This window comes from Falco cherrug, chromosome 9 (genome assembly GCF_023634085.1).
Source record: "Falco cherrug isolate bFalChe1 chromosome 9, bFalChe1.pri, whole genome shotgun sequence".
Classification (NCBI taxonomy): Eukaryota; Metazoa; Chordata; class Aves; order Falconiformes; family Falconidae; genus Falco; species Falco cherrug.
Window position 1 is genome coordinate 24,505,425 of NC_073705.1, and position 16,525 is coordinate 24,521,949.

General features: G+C 41.9%; 1 long non-coding RNA gene across 12 annotated transcripts in view; it reads right to left on the minus strand.

The window, feature by feature from the left end:
- LOC114017175 (uncharacterized) overlaps positions 1 to 6,120 on the minus strand; it is a 50,401-nt gene extending 44,281 nt beyond the window's left edge. For 2 of the 12 annotated variants that reach the window (XR_008733973.1, XR_008733972.1), the window contains exon 1: positions 5,856 to 6,120. This is a non-coding gene — a long non-coding RNA (uncharacterized LOC114017175). Of the gene's footprint in view, positions 1 to 2,986; positions 3,955 to 5,832 lie in introns of those variants that run through there. The other 10 variants (XR_008733975.1, XR_003562072.2, XR_008733971.1 and 7 more) reach the window with 7 other exon arrangements.
- Between the last annotated feature and the right edge of the window lie 10,405 nt (positions 6,121 to 16,525).

Here is a 16,525-nt window from a genome sequence, read left to right on the forward strand (position 1 = left end):
TTTGGGTAAGGGAAAGCTGTAGGGAATCAGCCTTGCTTAGCAGCAGGTGATGTAATGTCTCTGGAAAGCAAGATGGGCAGAGAGCTCTGATGCATCCTCTCTCTGTCACAAGAACTGGGGATGGAGGATATTGATACAAACGTGGGAAAAAGCAGAACAGAGGGAGGAAGGAACAAGCAGACGGGGAGGAGGAGGTGCTGAAAACCGGCAGGGGAACAGCTCTTTCTGGGAGAAAGTAGAAAGGGTTTTGCATTGAGGAAAGCTGTCACCAGTTATTTTTGCACAGATTTTAAAGTTCACTGAACCCAGCTCTGGAAGTTGCATGTTGTGTTTTTGGCTGGCAATATCAACATACCATATGGAGAAGCCTCAGTTTGAGCTTTACAATATTGTTTGGATTCGATACTGACGTATTTTCATTACTGAACCTGCCTTGAATTGTATGTTCTTTTCTTTTGATGTACGATGGATGAAACAAACCCATAAAACAAAGAATAAAAAACTAAAAATAACAAAAGAAATGCACAGGGAAATTCCTGTATTTTGAATTAGACCCGAAATACATTGACTTGAGCATCCCGTCTTTAACAGCATCTACCAGACACAGTAGATTCCAGACAAGAGGAAGAGACAAGAGATACTATACTACTGTAGGTATCATGGATGCTGTTTCTCCATCTGTTTGTCCCATTATTATTGGACTGCTTCCCTGTTTTAGGGATTTGCTGAACTAGTGGGGTAAAGGGGGGGAATAGTCTAAAGATAGTCCTTACATTTACTGGTATAATAAGAAATGAAGGTGAACAGCTCCCACCTTCTACAGTCTGAGAAGATCCCTAGCAGAAAATAATCTGGAACAAAAACTTGGAACAGATAAGAGCATAGAGGCTGAAGGGACTGAAACATACACAGGAGAACCAGAGGTCCCAGACACACAGGAGCTGAAACCACTTTCTAGTTTCTCTTCTGGTAAAGCTTTTCTCTTGCAATGTTTTATTCTTCTGCTGAAATTGTGCCACATGTACTTCGAAAAGCTCAGGGCTTTTGTCACTCCAGACCACTGATCACAGCTGCCAAAGGCAAGACTGTCAGTTAATTAAATGCCATGCAGCTAACCTGTTGACCTGATCACAGTGCTTGGCATTGATGCCTGGGGACCTGATTTAAGGTGATGAGAACAACCATAGCCTTTCAAGTCAGCCCAGCTAATGCTGAACGGAGCTACTGAGAAAGTGCAGAAAAAGTCAGAGGGTAGGTACAAGCCACCAGCCATGAGAATCACTGCCAAGAGAAAAGGGCAGTTTACTTTGCAGACCTGGCATGCTGTAAGGATATCGGTTAATTACATGAGGAATATGAGAATCCCAGGAAGCATCCTCTGAGCTGCACAGAGGAACTGCAGGAACATGGGGAAGTCTAAGGGAGACCAGCTTCATGAAGCCAAACCCAGTATTTAGGTATCAAAACCTGGGTGGTGGTGGTGTGTGTTGTTATTGGTCCTGGGGGTTTTGTTTGTTTTTTTTTTTTTAATAAAATATTAAGATTGCAAACATTTTAGAACATGAATACTGTTAGACTACATTCTTGTTGTGTTTAACACCTTGTGTCCTCATCCTGGATAGGGTGTCTCATTGCTACCCTAATATGAAATCCAACAGTACCCAGCAAACACCCTGGGCTAGATTTGAACCCGAGGGCTGCGCAGCTCAAGATTATGCATTTTGTAAACCTCTCTTCGGCCAGCCACTGAACTATCCCTAGTTGATACTTTTGCTACAACGTGCATTTTAATGAACTATACCTTCCTCTGCTAATTACCATCAGCAGCGTGAAATCAAGCAGTAGTAAAAAGCCCTCCTACGCATCTCTCCCTCCTCATCACAGCCCATGCTGCACCAAACTGCAGATTTGCATTTTCAGACTGCTTGCCTGAAATGTAATTGAAGACATACAGATCATCTGTTTACAGTAACAAATTACAGTTATTTCAGTGAAGCTTTCATGACAATTTCACTCCTAACACTGCTATTTTTGATATGCAGTTAAAACACAAGAAAGATGATGGTGAGATGAAAGGAAACGGTGAGACTTTGCAGAAAGCCTGCAAAGACATTAGACAAAGAAGGAACACTGTAATATTCTTTGCTAAATATAAGATAGATAAAGACCAGAAAAGGTATACTGAAGAGTGTCTTTTTTTCCTTCCTGGAGCTCCAGATAAGGAAGTTACAGCGACATGATGGCAGCACTTTACTGTGTGATACTACATAGCTGGTGTGGGCTGTGATGCTGAAGGCAGAAGAACCCTGCTAGACATGATTCTGCTCCAAAACCTCTCAAGCATCCCTCCAGCAGCAACTCCTGTATTCCCTTCCCTAGGCGAGGCTGTTCTTTAGCCATTCTACACGCTACAGAGTACATCCATCTCCCAGGTAGCTGCAGGAGCCATGCAACACAACTCCAAATTGCTGCTTGATTCAATTCATAAGGGTTTCTACTACTGGTTGTGGCCTGCGGCCTGCCTTTATTAGAACCTGGTGACATGGGGTGCCCAGTACTCTGCTGCAGGGCCAGAAACATGAGAACCTTTGTCACCAGTCTCCTGTCACCACAACTTGCAGAAATCATTGCACCAGTAAAGATTTAGAAAGCAAAGGGACAGAAAAAAAAAAAAAAGACAGCAAAAGGACAGCAAAGGGACTTATTCCATTATGTCAGAATCAAGACTCCCAGGAGAAACAGCTTGCCGATTACACTGAGCACTGGCAGAGAAACTTAAGAGACCAGTGACCAGCGTCAAACCAGGTCTCCGATCTTGCTGTAGATGTTCACTGGAGGCAAAAAGCAAAGGGAAAAGGCATAGACTCATTTTTAATTTGCACTGAAGGTCACCATTAAAAACTGAAACTATACCTTAGGGAGAAAAAACCCCAACAAACCGACAACCCAAACCACTGCCCTTGATAATACCACGGGTGTCACTCACTCAGACTTCGGTTGACATGACTGATATCCAGCTAGCCTGCTTGCTGCTCAGTTCCTAATGCTCTGCTGGCACTTCTGAGAAATTTTTCCGTCTCTGCTTGTGCTGGCATTGGAGCCAGTGGGAAAGAGGAAAAAAAAATCTGCTGCTGAAAACTGAACACTATCACCGTGTCCTCATTTCTACTTGTAAGAGCATTTGTGCAACACTAACCCAGCTCTGTCACCTCACAGTCTTTACAGGTATTTATTACCACAAGTACTGCTGAGGTATGCAGCAGCTATATTCCCACCATGGAGCAGACTGAACCACTGAGGGATCAGATAACTTGCCTAAAGACACCTGGGGTAACTCATGTCTGCTAAACCCAGGCACAGTACTATGCCACCTTCTGAGTGGCTCAGCTGAACCCTGTTTCTCTGTTTTCCCCCATGCTTTCAGAGTATTCACCAGTTTATTCTCAGTTTTAAAAGAAATTCAAACAAATACTCATTTGCACAAAGAACAGTTTTTCTATCAGAAATCACATCTGAGCAAATTAAATCTTGACAATATTAAAAGTCATTCTGGAACCCAAATTCTCCTTGAATTTCACTAAATGCTTGGTTTAAGTTCTTAAAAAATAGACCATAGTCCAAGTCCTATCAATAGATTACTGTTGTTAGCGAAATTCTCTCCCCCCGCCCCCCATCACATAGGGAAGATTATAAAGCAGTGATGAAATTATGCAGATTAACAGGATATAGCAAGTATTACTCAATTGCTCTGACCTTATCGAAGTAGCCCAGTTATTTTTACAAAGCTGTCGGTCAAGCAGAGACAGATAGAAAAGATGGTTGACATTGAACACGTGCATAATTATCAAATACATTAAGATACTGAATATACATATAAATTAGAATTTTTGCAGAGATACAGTTATAACGAACAACAGAAAGTTTTGGTGAAAAAGAAACAGTGGTCTGACAGGACAGAAAAGCGGCATCTCCAAGCAGAAGGCAGTCCTGAAGGAAAGATACTGAATTCTGACACCTGTATTAGAAAGATACAACATCACATTTTTCCTTTTCAAGGAACAACAGGTTATATGCAGATGAGATGTAAGCAGAAAATTTCTATCACAGGCCTGGAGTTTTCCCATTTACAAGACAGATGAATTTACAGAGGAAATTCAGGTCACCAAGAGAGTAAAGCATCTTTGCAAAACTGACTTCATAATTTTCATATTGATAGATTTCAGTTATATTTTTTAAACTTCTTTTACCCCATCTCTGACCTTCTGGTGAAAAATGAAATACTGATTTTCAGGAGAAACAGGTAGGTCAACCCCCTGCTACGCTTTCCCAAACCCACTCAGTGCATGGGAGGAAGGATGGTTCTGTGGTTATGTCAACTGAGACTCAGATTCTGTTCCCAGCTTCCTCTGTGACTGTGGGTGCCTAAGAGCTATAGATCATGCCTCTGATAAAAGAGACGCTGTAGAGGAATGTCATTCACCAGTGTGTGTGCGAGTATGCTCAGATAGTGGAGCATTAGTCTACAACAAAATCTCTAACGTGCAAGCTGTCCGCATGTTCTGTAGGTATAGCTACCACTATATTTCAGTGGTATATTATAAATACTATATCGAGTATTTGAGTTCAAGCCATAAAATTTATGCCAGATCTCAGACAGCCCTCATACTCAGGTGTGCTGTTGCAAAGATAGGGTCAATGCACACAATGGGGTACAATGTGGGTTGTACCATTCTGCCACAATTAGTTCCAAAGTTTTCATTGGGCCTTCATACAGGATTTTACTTTTAAAAAAAAAAAATTCTCAAGTGAAGAGAGTGTCAAATGGAGGTACCAGCCTCGCAGACAAGGCATCACTTTCTATAGCCAACGATGTCCATTAGAAACGCAGGAAGCAAAAGGCTGTGAAGCCTATATTGCTTCAACTGGTTTTTACCTCTGTTGCCTACAGGCATTTTAGTTTCCTATCTCTCACCTATTTATATTGTGTCTGTGAGCTGGTGGCAAGCTCTGCTATCTGTCATGCTGAAGCTGAAAAGAAATCAGAGATTCTCCTACAACAAATAAGTTGAAGTAGACAAAGCCTTAAGATGAGCTGGCACCTGACAGAGCCAGAAAACTCCCCTTTCTCTGCCGCTAGAAGAGTTCTGCTCCAGTCCACCAGAGTTCAGCAGGAAGACAATGCGCGATGCATTACATGTAGGTGCGTATGGGAAGCAGAGTTCAGAGTTTCACAGTGCATTTTGCAAGTGCTTTTCTATGCATGTGTAATATCATTTACCTCAGCTGTTTAAAACCTTTCATTCAGGGCTCTGCTCACTAGAGTACTTCAAATGACACAAGAGAAATTTAATTAAAGCTTCATAAGTATTTCTATAAAGAAAGCTAAATGAATTATATGCAAGCAAAAGGAACCAAACCTGACATCTCTATGAGCTGAACTCCCTGGTTTACTTACAAAGCAGTCCAAGGGCAAACACAAAGCCAATTTTCCTCCTACACAATATACATCAACCTGAGGAACATTCTAGGAAAGGCAGAAAAGAATGCACCCATTCATTTTTTTTAAGACTACAAGCTAAGGAGGTACAACTGGTGAGGAAAAAAGAAAATTAAAACTCTATATGAGGCAGAATTTGCCTATTACAGGCTTGATAAAGGCCATTGAATTATTTTAAATTATCTTTATAAGAACCAAAACAAACAAAAAAACCCAAAACCAAGAGATATTCAAAAAAAAGCTTTCTAATATGAAAGGATACACACTCCTACCTATCCTGCCCTTAGATACTTCCTTCAAGAAGGGTGATAAAGAACAGCACAAAGAAAACTTACAATACTGCTAGAGCCATACGAACCTTCCCAGTAGCAGGAATGCTTCAACCTCCAGATACATTAGGAGGAAAGTGACATTTATAGCCCTATTGAAAACAGAAATAAAGAAAAGCAATGAAGTAGACCAGTTGTTTCCCCTGTCTTCCTTCCTCTCTAGCCTCCCCCTAACTCATATACCCTCCAGGAAGAAAGATTTGACTCTCCTTTGACTTTTCAGAACAGCTGGTCTGTATCTGACAAATGAGATACCCAGAAGAGGAAGTTTAGGAGTGATTGAGCTGCTGAAGAGACACAGCTGACCTCAGGGCATCACCTCCCCTCTACTGGAGAAACTCAACCCTTCCTAAATGCCAAAGTTGAGGCACTTCCCCACAGCAGTTCAGGGAAGTCTCTGTTTTGCAGGATGTATACTGCTAATACTTCTCATCATTGCTCAGATCCCATTCCCTGTTTCATTTGAGGAATGCAAGGACAACCCAGCCACTGCTGCTTTGACCATTACACCACTGATAACTGTTGTGAGCCTTACACGCACGGGGCTATGACTTTAGGTGGAAATTTTAGAGTTGTTTCTAAATAGCAGTATTTTCTTACTTCCTTACAAGACGTGTCAGTTGCTTAGTTATTTAAGCTGTGTTAGGTTTCTCCTAAGCAAAGGGAAGAAAGAATTTCAGATCAGAACAAGAGCTGATGCATTTCAAACCAGATTAATAAAAAACACTTTCATGTCAAGTGTTGCAATGAGTGTGGCGAGCCCCACCATTCTGCACAGCCAAGAAAGGCTTTCAGAGCTAACAGAGTAATACTGATAGCAGGCTATCCACAACATTGTTCCACATTAGCAGCAGCGCAAAATGAGAGCTATGATAAATGCCAGGGCAAGCAGAAGGACACTGTGTTCATTAAGGGTTGCTGATGGTAGTTAAAACCTGTCAGCAGAATGCTGCACACATTCGTTAAGCAGCTCAGTTCAAATAGCAAACACAAAACACTACGGGAATTGCGCATTCCTCAAGTCATTTCCAAAGCACTGGCCTCAGCTAAGACCAGGGCACCAAAACCTACTAATGAATGAGCAGATGGGTCTTTGAATGATGCTCCGCACTCATTGTCAAAGGTGGTGTAGGGTCTGCAGCAATACTTGTCAGAAACGTTGCCCAGCAGACTGAATGACAAAGGACAATGCTTTATTACTGACAGCAGCGGCTTTTTTTAAGAGCCCTTAAGCTTCTTGAAATGGTACCCAAAGCCCATAGATTTTCCAAAGAAGCTACTCTCTGGAATGCCTCATCTTGAAGCTCCCAAACATAAATCTGCCTCCATTGTCCCTGCATCCAACTGGACAGCTTGGACATCATTGCATCAAGTCATTGAAGTCCATACCCAGCTCCTGTTAGAGGTGAGCTTGAAGTGGCAAAAAATTATATCTTCACGCTGCTATAAACTGGCATAGTCAGATGCAAGATCTAAGCCCTGTCTATTTCCAGCAGATGTGTGAAAAAGGTAGCTTGAGAGAGTTAAGTGGTGGCAGTCTTTTAGTTCAAGCATGTGCCGCCATAACATACCATGAAATTATCACCTAGCAATGACTTAATCTGTGACCTGAGAAGTATCCTCTTTCCCAGGAGGGGGAAGCAATACTGCCCAATCAAAGGCTGTCACTCACAAACCAAGTGTAATTAGCCAGAGGCATGGTGCTGCTGATAATAACTATAATGAATTCCAAGCAGAGACACCTTTCCTGGCAGGCTGCTGTTTGGGCTTGAAAAACAGTTACAGAATAAATAAAACAAAAACAGAAGCCATCACATTAGCTACTGATTTTTCACCTCCTACTCAAGCACTCCGTAGAGATCCACTCTGGGCTCTGTCAAAAGCAAGCAATTACTCTCAATCAGAGATATCTGGCATGGAAGGAGCGACTTAGTGCATTCCTTGGGGTGGGTGGGTATTTTTACACTAATTCAGATAATGGAACTGGCTTGCCGAGTGGGAGAGAACTACTCATTTCCAAGACTACCTCCCAGCCCCCCTTCCACTCCATTCCTTGATTTTTAACATACTCCCACTGCTTTATGACTGGTGCATTACACATAGCTAGCTCCTGAGGTGACGACTCGACTCCTGGGTAATAGGAGAGAATTGCTCACATTCCAATGTTGGGCGAGTTGATTTTCTTTTTGTTTCCTGTCCCCCCCCCCCCCTTTTTTTTATTTTATTGCATATAACAACATATATAGTACACTGCACTGCAGCAAACCCACATTCTTTCCCCCACCTCCCCTCAAATCATCACAGTTTAGAAAGGTAACTGAGAATGCCAGGAACAAAGAAATCACACAGTGGTGTGTTGCAGAAAGATCTGGCCACAGCTTGTGCTCAGCTTTGCACAGCTGGTCTCAGAAGGCACCAGACTGGTGACCAGTTCTCTCAGCCAAAACCAGGACAGGAAAAGGACTGATGTCTGACTTCAGACTGACATCTCTGGCCAGGGCTCCAAGCCCATATCCCAGGCTGATGTCTCCTCTGGGCATGTGCTAACTTCTCCTCATTTTGCTAAGCCAGCATTTGTATTTCTGGTCCCTTTCACTTGTTGTCAGAGGATAAAGTGAGTCAAGAGAAAGCCTGTGCTGGCAAGCCAGGACCATTCCAGGCACATTCCAGGCGTACTGCTGGTACAGGCAGCTTATTCCAAAAGTCAAGACCTAGAAACCTCCTTCCCACTTCCAGCTACTTCAAATCTGTTACTCCCTGCTTGGGTCCATTAAATTGTGTGCAAAGTGATGTATCTCTACAGTCTTGTAAGAATTTGATGGTGTTTGTAAAAAGATTTTTTTGTTATGAAGTAATAAAGAGTAGTGCTGTACAAAAAGTAACTGATTTGCTGACAAGTTCTTTTTGTAATCTTGTTAGTACAATCCGGGAAAAGAAATACAAGGGAAATATTTTAACGTTATTCCTTAATAAGGCACTCCCCCGTTGAGCATAGTAGGTCAATGATGCTGTCAGTTATGCCATGTTATCTCTGTCAGCCTCATAGCCTAGATGGCATAGAGGTGCTTTCCTGGAAGATAATTTACTGGACCTATTTTTATTTAACCCAAAGGTTTCACTTCCTTCCACTTTTGAGCAGACATTTTCCAGAACAGAATTAAATAAGTATTTACCACAGATCATTGAACAACAGTATTAGCGAAATCTCTTTCTAGCTTTAACTGTGCTAGACAGCTGGCAACTGTGCATGTCTGTGGCATCTGGGTAGAGATGTTTTCAGGGGCTGCTACTAGCAGTACACTGCAGCATGAGCCTGCAATGTAACAGCATTGGGGTTTTTAGTACAGAGGATCTCTTGCAAAAAAGCATGTCCCTTGCCAGCATAACGTTGCCTGCTGTATACCAACTGCATAAGAGCAAATGAATTACAGTGGCAAATCCAAATCTCAGGGAAAACTTGTCAGCAGATTTCCCCTATGGGACACATAACATGGTCTTCAAACACATTATCACTAGTAGCAGACAGCTAGAAGTCAAACAGCAGTTAAAAACCCTTTGACTTTGAAAAAAGCAGCAGCACCTTACAAATGAGTATTGTTCAACACCTGTTACATTTCTATCACTTTATGTTCTCCCCCATTATGAATCACACTGATTTTCCTGATATAATGCACACACCAAGCAGGTAAGGTGGCTGGCCAAAGAAAGCAAATTTTAGTTCTGTATAATTCCACAACGAAGGTAATTAGTCACATCTTTGCTCTCATCATTTAAAACAATGCAGAAGAAAGGAAGGACCTACCTAGCACTGAAAGTTTATTTAGATTAAAATAGGTGAGGCTTAAAGATAATAATAATCTTTGAACAATTTGGTGTTCAAACTTAATCCAGAATAAATGCAGGACTGCTGTGATTTACCTTCTTCAAAGATTTGCCTTCCGAATAAATGAAGTTAAACTGAAGAAGGTACAATTTCTCTCAAATATGAAATTATTATTAAACATTAAATTACCATGGAATATTGTGCAGATAAATCCTCAGATTTTCAGAAAAAAACACAACTCTTTATGATGAAAAAGAGAGGAACAGTTATTTCTGAGGTAGCTTGTCAGAACCAACGTGCAAGAGCAGGAGAAAAGGAAGGAAATATAATGGAGAAGGAGAAAAGATTTTAAATTTGGCTATGCGTAAGAAAACAAAAATGACTCACTTCTCTCAAGCTAAACTATGTTGAGTTTTTCTTTCTTCTCTAAAATTAGGCTTCCAATCCAGAGTCAGACCTGCATTAGCATCACAACACAGAGTCACTCAGCTGACTGACGCAGACATACTGAGGTTCTCCAGCTGAAGAACTTAATCTTTTCTCTATTAAAACCAGAAACAGTCTTCCTTTCTTCTCCCCCTCCCCCCACAACATATTTCTCCTCTCAGAAATATCAACAGCTTTAAAATGGTGTAGTCTAGGTGTCGTAACATAGAAATCAAATTATATTCTTGGACAATAACTAAACCTCAGCCTGAAAACAAATATTACCTTCTGTGACAGGCTGATTCATTTAAAGTTCAAAACCTTTTTTACCCCTTTGTGCAACTTCCCGTGAGTAAAGTAGAAGCCTATCCCGTGAACTGTGGTCATGGGAAAAAGCTTCTGTTAAAGTACTGTGATGCCTGAACACTGCACACCAGTTTCAGATTGAAAGATTAAGAAATAATCCCCATTGCGCAAGTGCTCCTGGAACTACTGAAGCCTGAAAGTTAGCTGTGAAAGGCTAATGAATATTGAAGGTACTAATAAAAACAGTATTTTGTAACTCACTTCAAGAAGTTCTGACCACAGTAGTTGCCATGATATGTCATCTTATGTGTATTTCAAATGAAGAGGATTTAAATGAAAAAATGCAACCAATTGCGTATCTCACCGCTGATTAACCAGCAGTTTGTCTCTTAACCCACTATTAATAACCAAAGAGTAGCTCTTTGTCATGCTAGCAGATGAGAGCACTTTTCCATTAAAAAGTCACTTGCCCATAAATCAGAGCTTATCAAAAGCAACCTTTGACGTGCACAAGCAGAGGAGTTAGAGAGGAACTCGGCGAGTGAGCAGCAGGCTGAACAAGTGCACAGAAGCATGCTCTGTGCTGGACCGAATGTGCGCACCACAGAGATTCAGCACAGCTAATGACATCTTTTCTTGCCAGGCATTAAGATCCCATTAACTGGTGAATCATTCTACCATCTGCAAAAAAAGCAGGTCCTTCCTCCCCTCTCCCCTCACTCAGGACAAGTAAAGGGGAAGCCTGAAAACAACTTTCAGCTCTTTTAATTTGTCCTTATGAGCAGTTTCATTGTCTCCCTTGGTGATCTCATTGGTGATACCTCCAGTTCTCTCCCAATGAGATTTTACTACAGCATAACATAACACACAGAGACCAACAGGTTTCCAAGCTGCCATACATTACACCAGCATTCAAAATGACAACCAGAACCGACACCTTTGAAGACAGCTGCATATATAAATAGATGGTTTCATGTGCTTTGCCATTAAGCAAAGCAGCATCCATTTTAGAGCTAGGATTGAAGAAATACAAAATATTGCAACAGAACATTACGTTGGGAGAATAAAATAGAACTGAATGTAGCTACCTGTTAAGCCCCTAGTGATCGTGCAATTTCCAAAGACCACAGGAATCTTCTGTCAGGCCAGATACAAAGGAGGGAAGTTTTGTCTGTAAGTCAGTGTCTGCCACACTAGTTTTACTTAGCAGTTTGATGCTCTGATGCCATACAAAAACACAGACAAAGAAGGAACTCACATCTCCTATCTATCTCAAGCTGCCAGTTGGTAACCACGTGCCAGGAACTGCTTCTCTTCCTTGTTCCAAGGAGGCCAATTAGTCACTCATCAGGATGGCCAGACCCAGGATTGTTACAGTACTGAGTTACTGGTTCAAAAATTACTGTGAATGTGGTTCCCCAAGAACTTCCTCAGTAGCAGTTCGCATCCCACATTGTTCCCACCAGAGCTGGCACGGCTATTTGGACACCCACACTGGCAACCAGACCGGACAACTGATCCAGATGCAAAAAAAAAAGGTATTTTTTGCTGTGCTAGCATCATGGGGAACCTGGCATGAAAGCTGGTTAACATGACCTCAGCATTGCTGTAAAAAGCAAAACCACAGCCAAATGATCTGTTTTAGCAAGGAAGTTGTTTGATTTTGGTTGTTTTTTTTTAAAAAAGCTAATCTTCAGAATAGTTTAAGCTGCAATTCAAACTCTGCGTTAGGCAGTATGTCCTCCCTCACCATCTTTTTTCTTTTTTTTCAACCTCTCATCTGGCTTCCAGATCAAAATATGACTGCCACTAATGGTCTTGAAATCAGCTTAGGGAAAAAAAACAACCCACCAACCAACCAATTCAGACAGTCTAACTGATTTCACAGGCGTTTAGAGAGCCTTTTCCAGACTTACAAACAACAGCCCATAACATGCCATTGCCCCTCAAGTTACCTTTAAATCTCTAAACCCTAGTGTTGCTCCCTCCCCATGCCTGGTCAAGAACAAAGGAAGACGGAGCCAGTTCGAACACCCTCCCATCCTAGTCTGTTGTTCACGTTCAGGCTCCAATTTCTATCAAGATAAAGATATGGGGTTAACAACCCGAACCATTCTATGACTCTACAATTCTAAGAGGAGAGCACCTCTTAGCACAGTGCTTAATACCTAGTTTCTCTAGTCGTTTCCCTTAAGTTCCATATTTAAATAAACAAGAATTGAAACAGGAGAAAGGGGAGGCTCGGGTTGCAGCTGCACCAGTTTCAAGGGCTTCATGCTGAATTGAACACAACACTGGTAAAATTGTTGGTAGCTGCTTGATGCATCTCAAGGATCATGTCTGTCTCAAGAATGACTTCTGCAGACCTTGTATTTTTGAGACTTTGTTTTTCTGTATAGATACAACAACTAACTTAGCAAACTGTAGATACTGTTCAGCTAACGTGCAAGCTTACCCATGCTTCATTATGGCATGAAGCATCTAATCTCGCCTTCATTTCACACTATAAAAAATGCATCCGTGGGTTTTTTGTTTTGGCTTTAAAGAGAGCATCATTAAGTGCTGTGCCAAGAAACCTGATTAAGACACTATTTTAACTTGTAAATTCTTCTAAAACAAACATTCAATTGACAACCTCAAGTACATGACAAATTAACTCCTTTAAAAAAGAACATTTTAAAATCAAAGAGGTAAACCTTCTACTCTGCAAGAAGAAAAAATTACTGATTTGTTAAGACTAGTTTGATACACATTCACTCAACAAAGAAACACAGATTGTCACAGCTGTCTTAAGCAGCAATTACAAATGAGTTATTCAGAAGTAATATCCACTCCTTGATAGGAATTATTTGAGTTATTTTACTACCATCAAGTACGACAGCAGTGCACTGACAGTCTCCTGATTGTTCCCCAACGACCCTGGCAGCTGAAAGTGGCAACTTTGAGCCTTCTGACAAAAAGCTCCTGAGAGCAGGCGGTACTGAGAGCAGGCAGTACTGGGCTACAGTGAGCTATGCTCAGAGAAAAATGACATCCTAAAAATTTACTGAACTCTCCAGGAACCTGGGGGTTCCTTTTTTTTTTTTTTTCCTCCCCCCTTCTTTTTTTCTTCTTTCTATTCCCTTATTCTAAGTTTCCATAGATAATCCACGAATAATTTATGCAGTGATTTAAGTTCCCTTTCTTGATCACCACTTCTATATTTCATCACGAGTGCTGCCAGCAGCAGCTGCTCGGGCAACTTAGATGATGCAGTTTGTGCTCTCCGATGGGGTGAGTACCTCAGCACTGCACTTTATGGCAGTCACTGCTGAAGAAGCCTCTGTGTCATTGGTGTGCCACGGACATCACCTTTCCACCGGATTCCTCTTTCCTTCCCTGCCATATCCTCAATTACCTTCAGCTTGTATGCTCACTCTTCTAGTTTCCAAACACTGTCCTCACTGTGGCCACAACAACAGTCGGAGGAATTTAGGGGGGGGAGCAGACATTGCACCATTCTCTCTGCATGTCTGTGCTTCCCTCAAATCACTACTTTGTTAACTGCATAGCAGCTAAGCTAATGCCTCAGTATTAGACTCATGGGATATTAGAATTATAGAGGGGGAAAAGGATATGAGTAGCAAGAGGAAGTGTTAATATGGTGTGTTCAAAGCAGGTCTTTCTGTCGCTTGCATCAGGTAGGTGTCAGTAACCCACAAGATTTTTCATTTGAAAAGAAACAAACAAAAAAACCCCGTATTTTTTTTTAAATTAAAAAACTGTAAACACCACCACAGGGAGCAAACAATCAACTCTGCACAAGTGTATGTGGCGGCTCTCCCTCTGGGAAAAGTTTTATTTTTCTCTTTGTGATTTATCCATCAGTCAGCCCTCCGCATCCTCCCCACTCTTCAGCGGCTGCCAGTTCGCAGAGTTCTGCGATGTGATCGTCACTGATGCAGCTCACGAGGCTTTGTAATGCCACCTTAATTTTCCACTCTGACCAATTCTCTCCCCCTTATACTTCCCACAGGGCAAGAATTTGAAAGAAACAAAAGAGGAGTCAGTCACCTAACTTCACATTTGCAATGACTTGCTGCAGCCCAAGCTGAATCAGAGCCTTTCGAAATTGAGTCATTTCGTCTAGTTTGCTCTAATGTGATAAGCTAGATGGGATAGAAATTCTATATATTATTACACAGAATTATTTCAAAACATGGAGCTAAGATAAAAGCAGAGTCCAGGGAGGGCTAATCTGTGCCTGCCAGCCCACACTTTAATCACATGCCGATTACTTTGTTAGTCATCTCTTCATCAGTGCTCTCAACCCACTCCTGCTCCTCCTGCAGTAAACTTTAATTAACCAAAGAAACACTGGAGTTACTCACTAAGAACAGAGAAACAGAAAAAAATGGAGGAGCTGAATGCCTCTCATCATAGGTGAGAGTGAATCAGTTTGGAGGTAAAGTCAACTCTTTAAACCAAAGCAGCAGGAACACCTGTCTGTGAGGAAACATTTTGAAACAATCCAAAAGGAAGATTTTTGTACCATTGCATTTCCACGTTTCTTTCCTTGGCGTGTGTTTTGGGATAGCAGCTGTTTTTTTACAGTAAATTAAACCAAGAAAAAAGCAAATAGAACACCACATGAGTCACCTGCGTGGAGAGTTCACTAAAATCACTGCTTTTCATCTGCTGTGCATTATCCTTACTCTGATGGGACAATTGTTAGCTAAAAGCCAAAACCAAGCAAGTCACATAATAGCAATGTTTGTACTTTAGGCTGAGCCTTCAGTTCTTTCTAATTTTAGTGAGCTAGCGCCACCCCTACATGTCATGCTGATTACCACAACAGTAACAGCATCTGTCATGCTACCAGCAAGTAACATCTGAGGTGTTATGGTTTTGTTATGCTCTTAGGGATAATAATTAACCATTGATAGAAAGGAAACCACTACAGTAAAGGATGATCCCACTGTACAACTAGCTGAACAAGTTGTCATGACTTGCCAAAGAGAATCCATGACAGGCCGAAGGTGTTATCCTCCTGGATCTCCATCCCCGCACCAGCACTAGCACTCTTCCCTGCCACATCAAGCCAAGCAGCATGAGATCTGAAAGATGATTAAAGGAAAACAAGGCCTTGGCTCTTCAGCTGGGCACATTTCCATATCGATTCTGGAGTGCCGAAAACCTACTAGATAACTTTAACTGTTAGGTAAGTATTGGAGAAACAGCAAGAGTCTGGCAAGTTCCAGACTCTACTGGGTTTTACAGTCACAGCCAGTGCTCTGAGTCACATGCAAGAGCTGCGCTTCGGCCGAAGGCTGCCTATTAGCCTTGCATGCTCATAAGTGATTCTGCATAGCATCCTGCACCCAGCATGCACCTGCCACATTTGCATAATTTGCAGTATTAGAGTAGAAAGAGGATTATGAAAACAATGACTGAGGCAATACTCAGCTCCAAATGGATATGCTGCTACTATCCGGCCATAACAGGCTGCTGACAGAACGAGCTTTGGATAGATTTGTCACTTCCTTGGCCTCATTGTCCCTTCATTCTTCTCCTAACCTCTGTATTACTCCTTTAATGCCTCTCCTCTTTCTTCCCACTTCTCACCATGATCTGCATTTTGCCTATCTATAGCGCTCTGCCACCGCACCACTCTCTCCTTTTCTCCCACACACGATGTGATGATGAGATGCCTCTCTTCCTGCCAGCATCTCTGTTTCAGCCACAACAGGCCAAGATCAAATACACCAGATCCTGCTTTTGACAGCGACAACTGGTAGATACCTGAGAAAGACAGTAAGAATCAGCCTCTTCCACTTGTGGAACCTCTCCACTTCTTCTGCCCCTCACCTTGCTGCCAGTCAGCACTTGCTCTCATGCCTGATCATGTGAGGATACAAAAGATCCTAATAACTAGGTTTGAGAGGAACAACAGCAAAGCTTTACAAGAGCTCGCCATCTGGACAGTGCTTGGTATAAAGCTGTCACTCAGTGCCACATTCACATGCCAAGTCAGATCTATCATTAGAGAGATGCCTGTACGCATCTCCGTACATTCACAGCTGAAGCAGGGCAAATCTCAAAGAATTAATCGCCATTTTTACACGCTTTCTTTCATCTCAGGCAACGCTATAGAAGCAGTGTCCC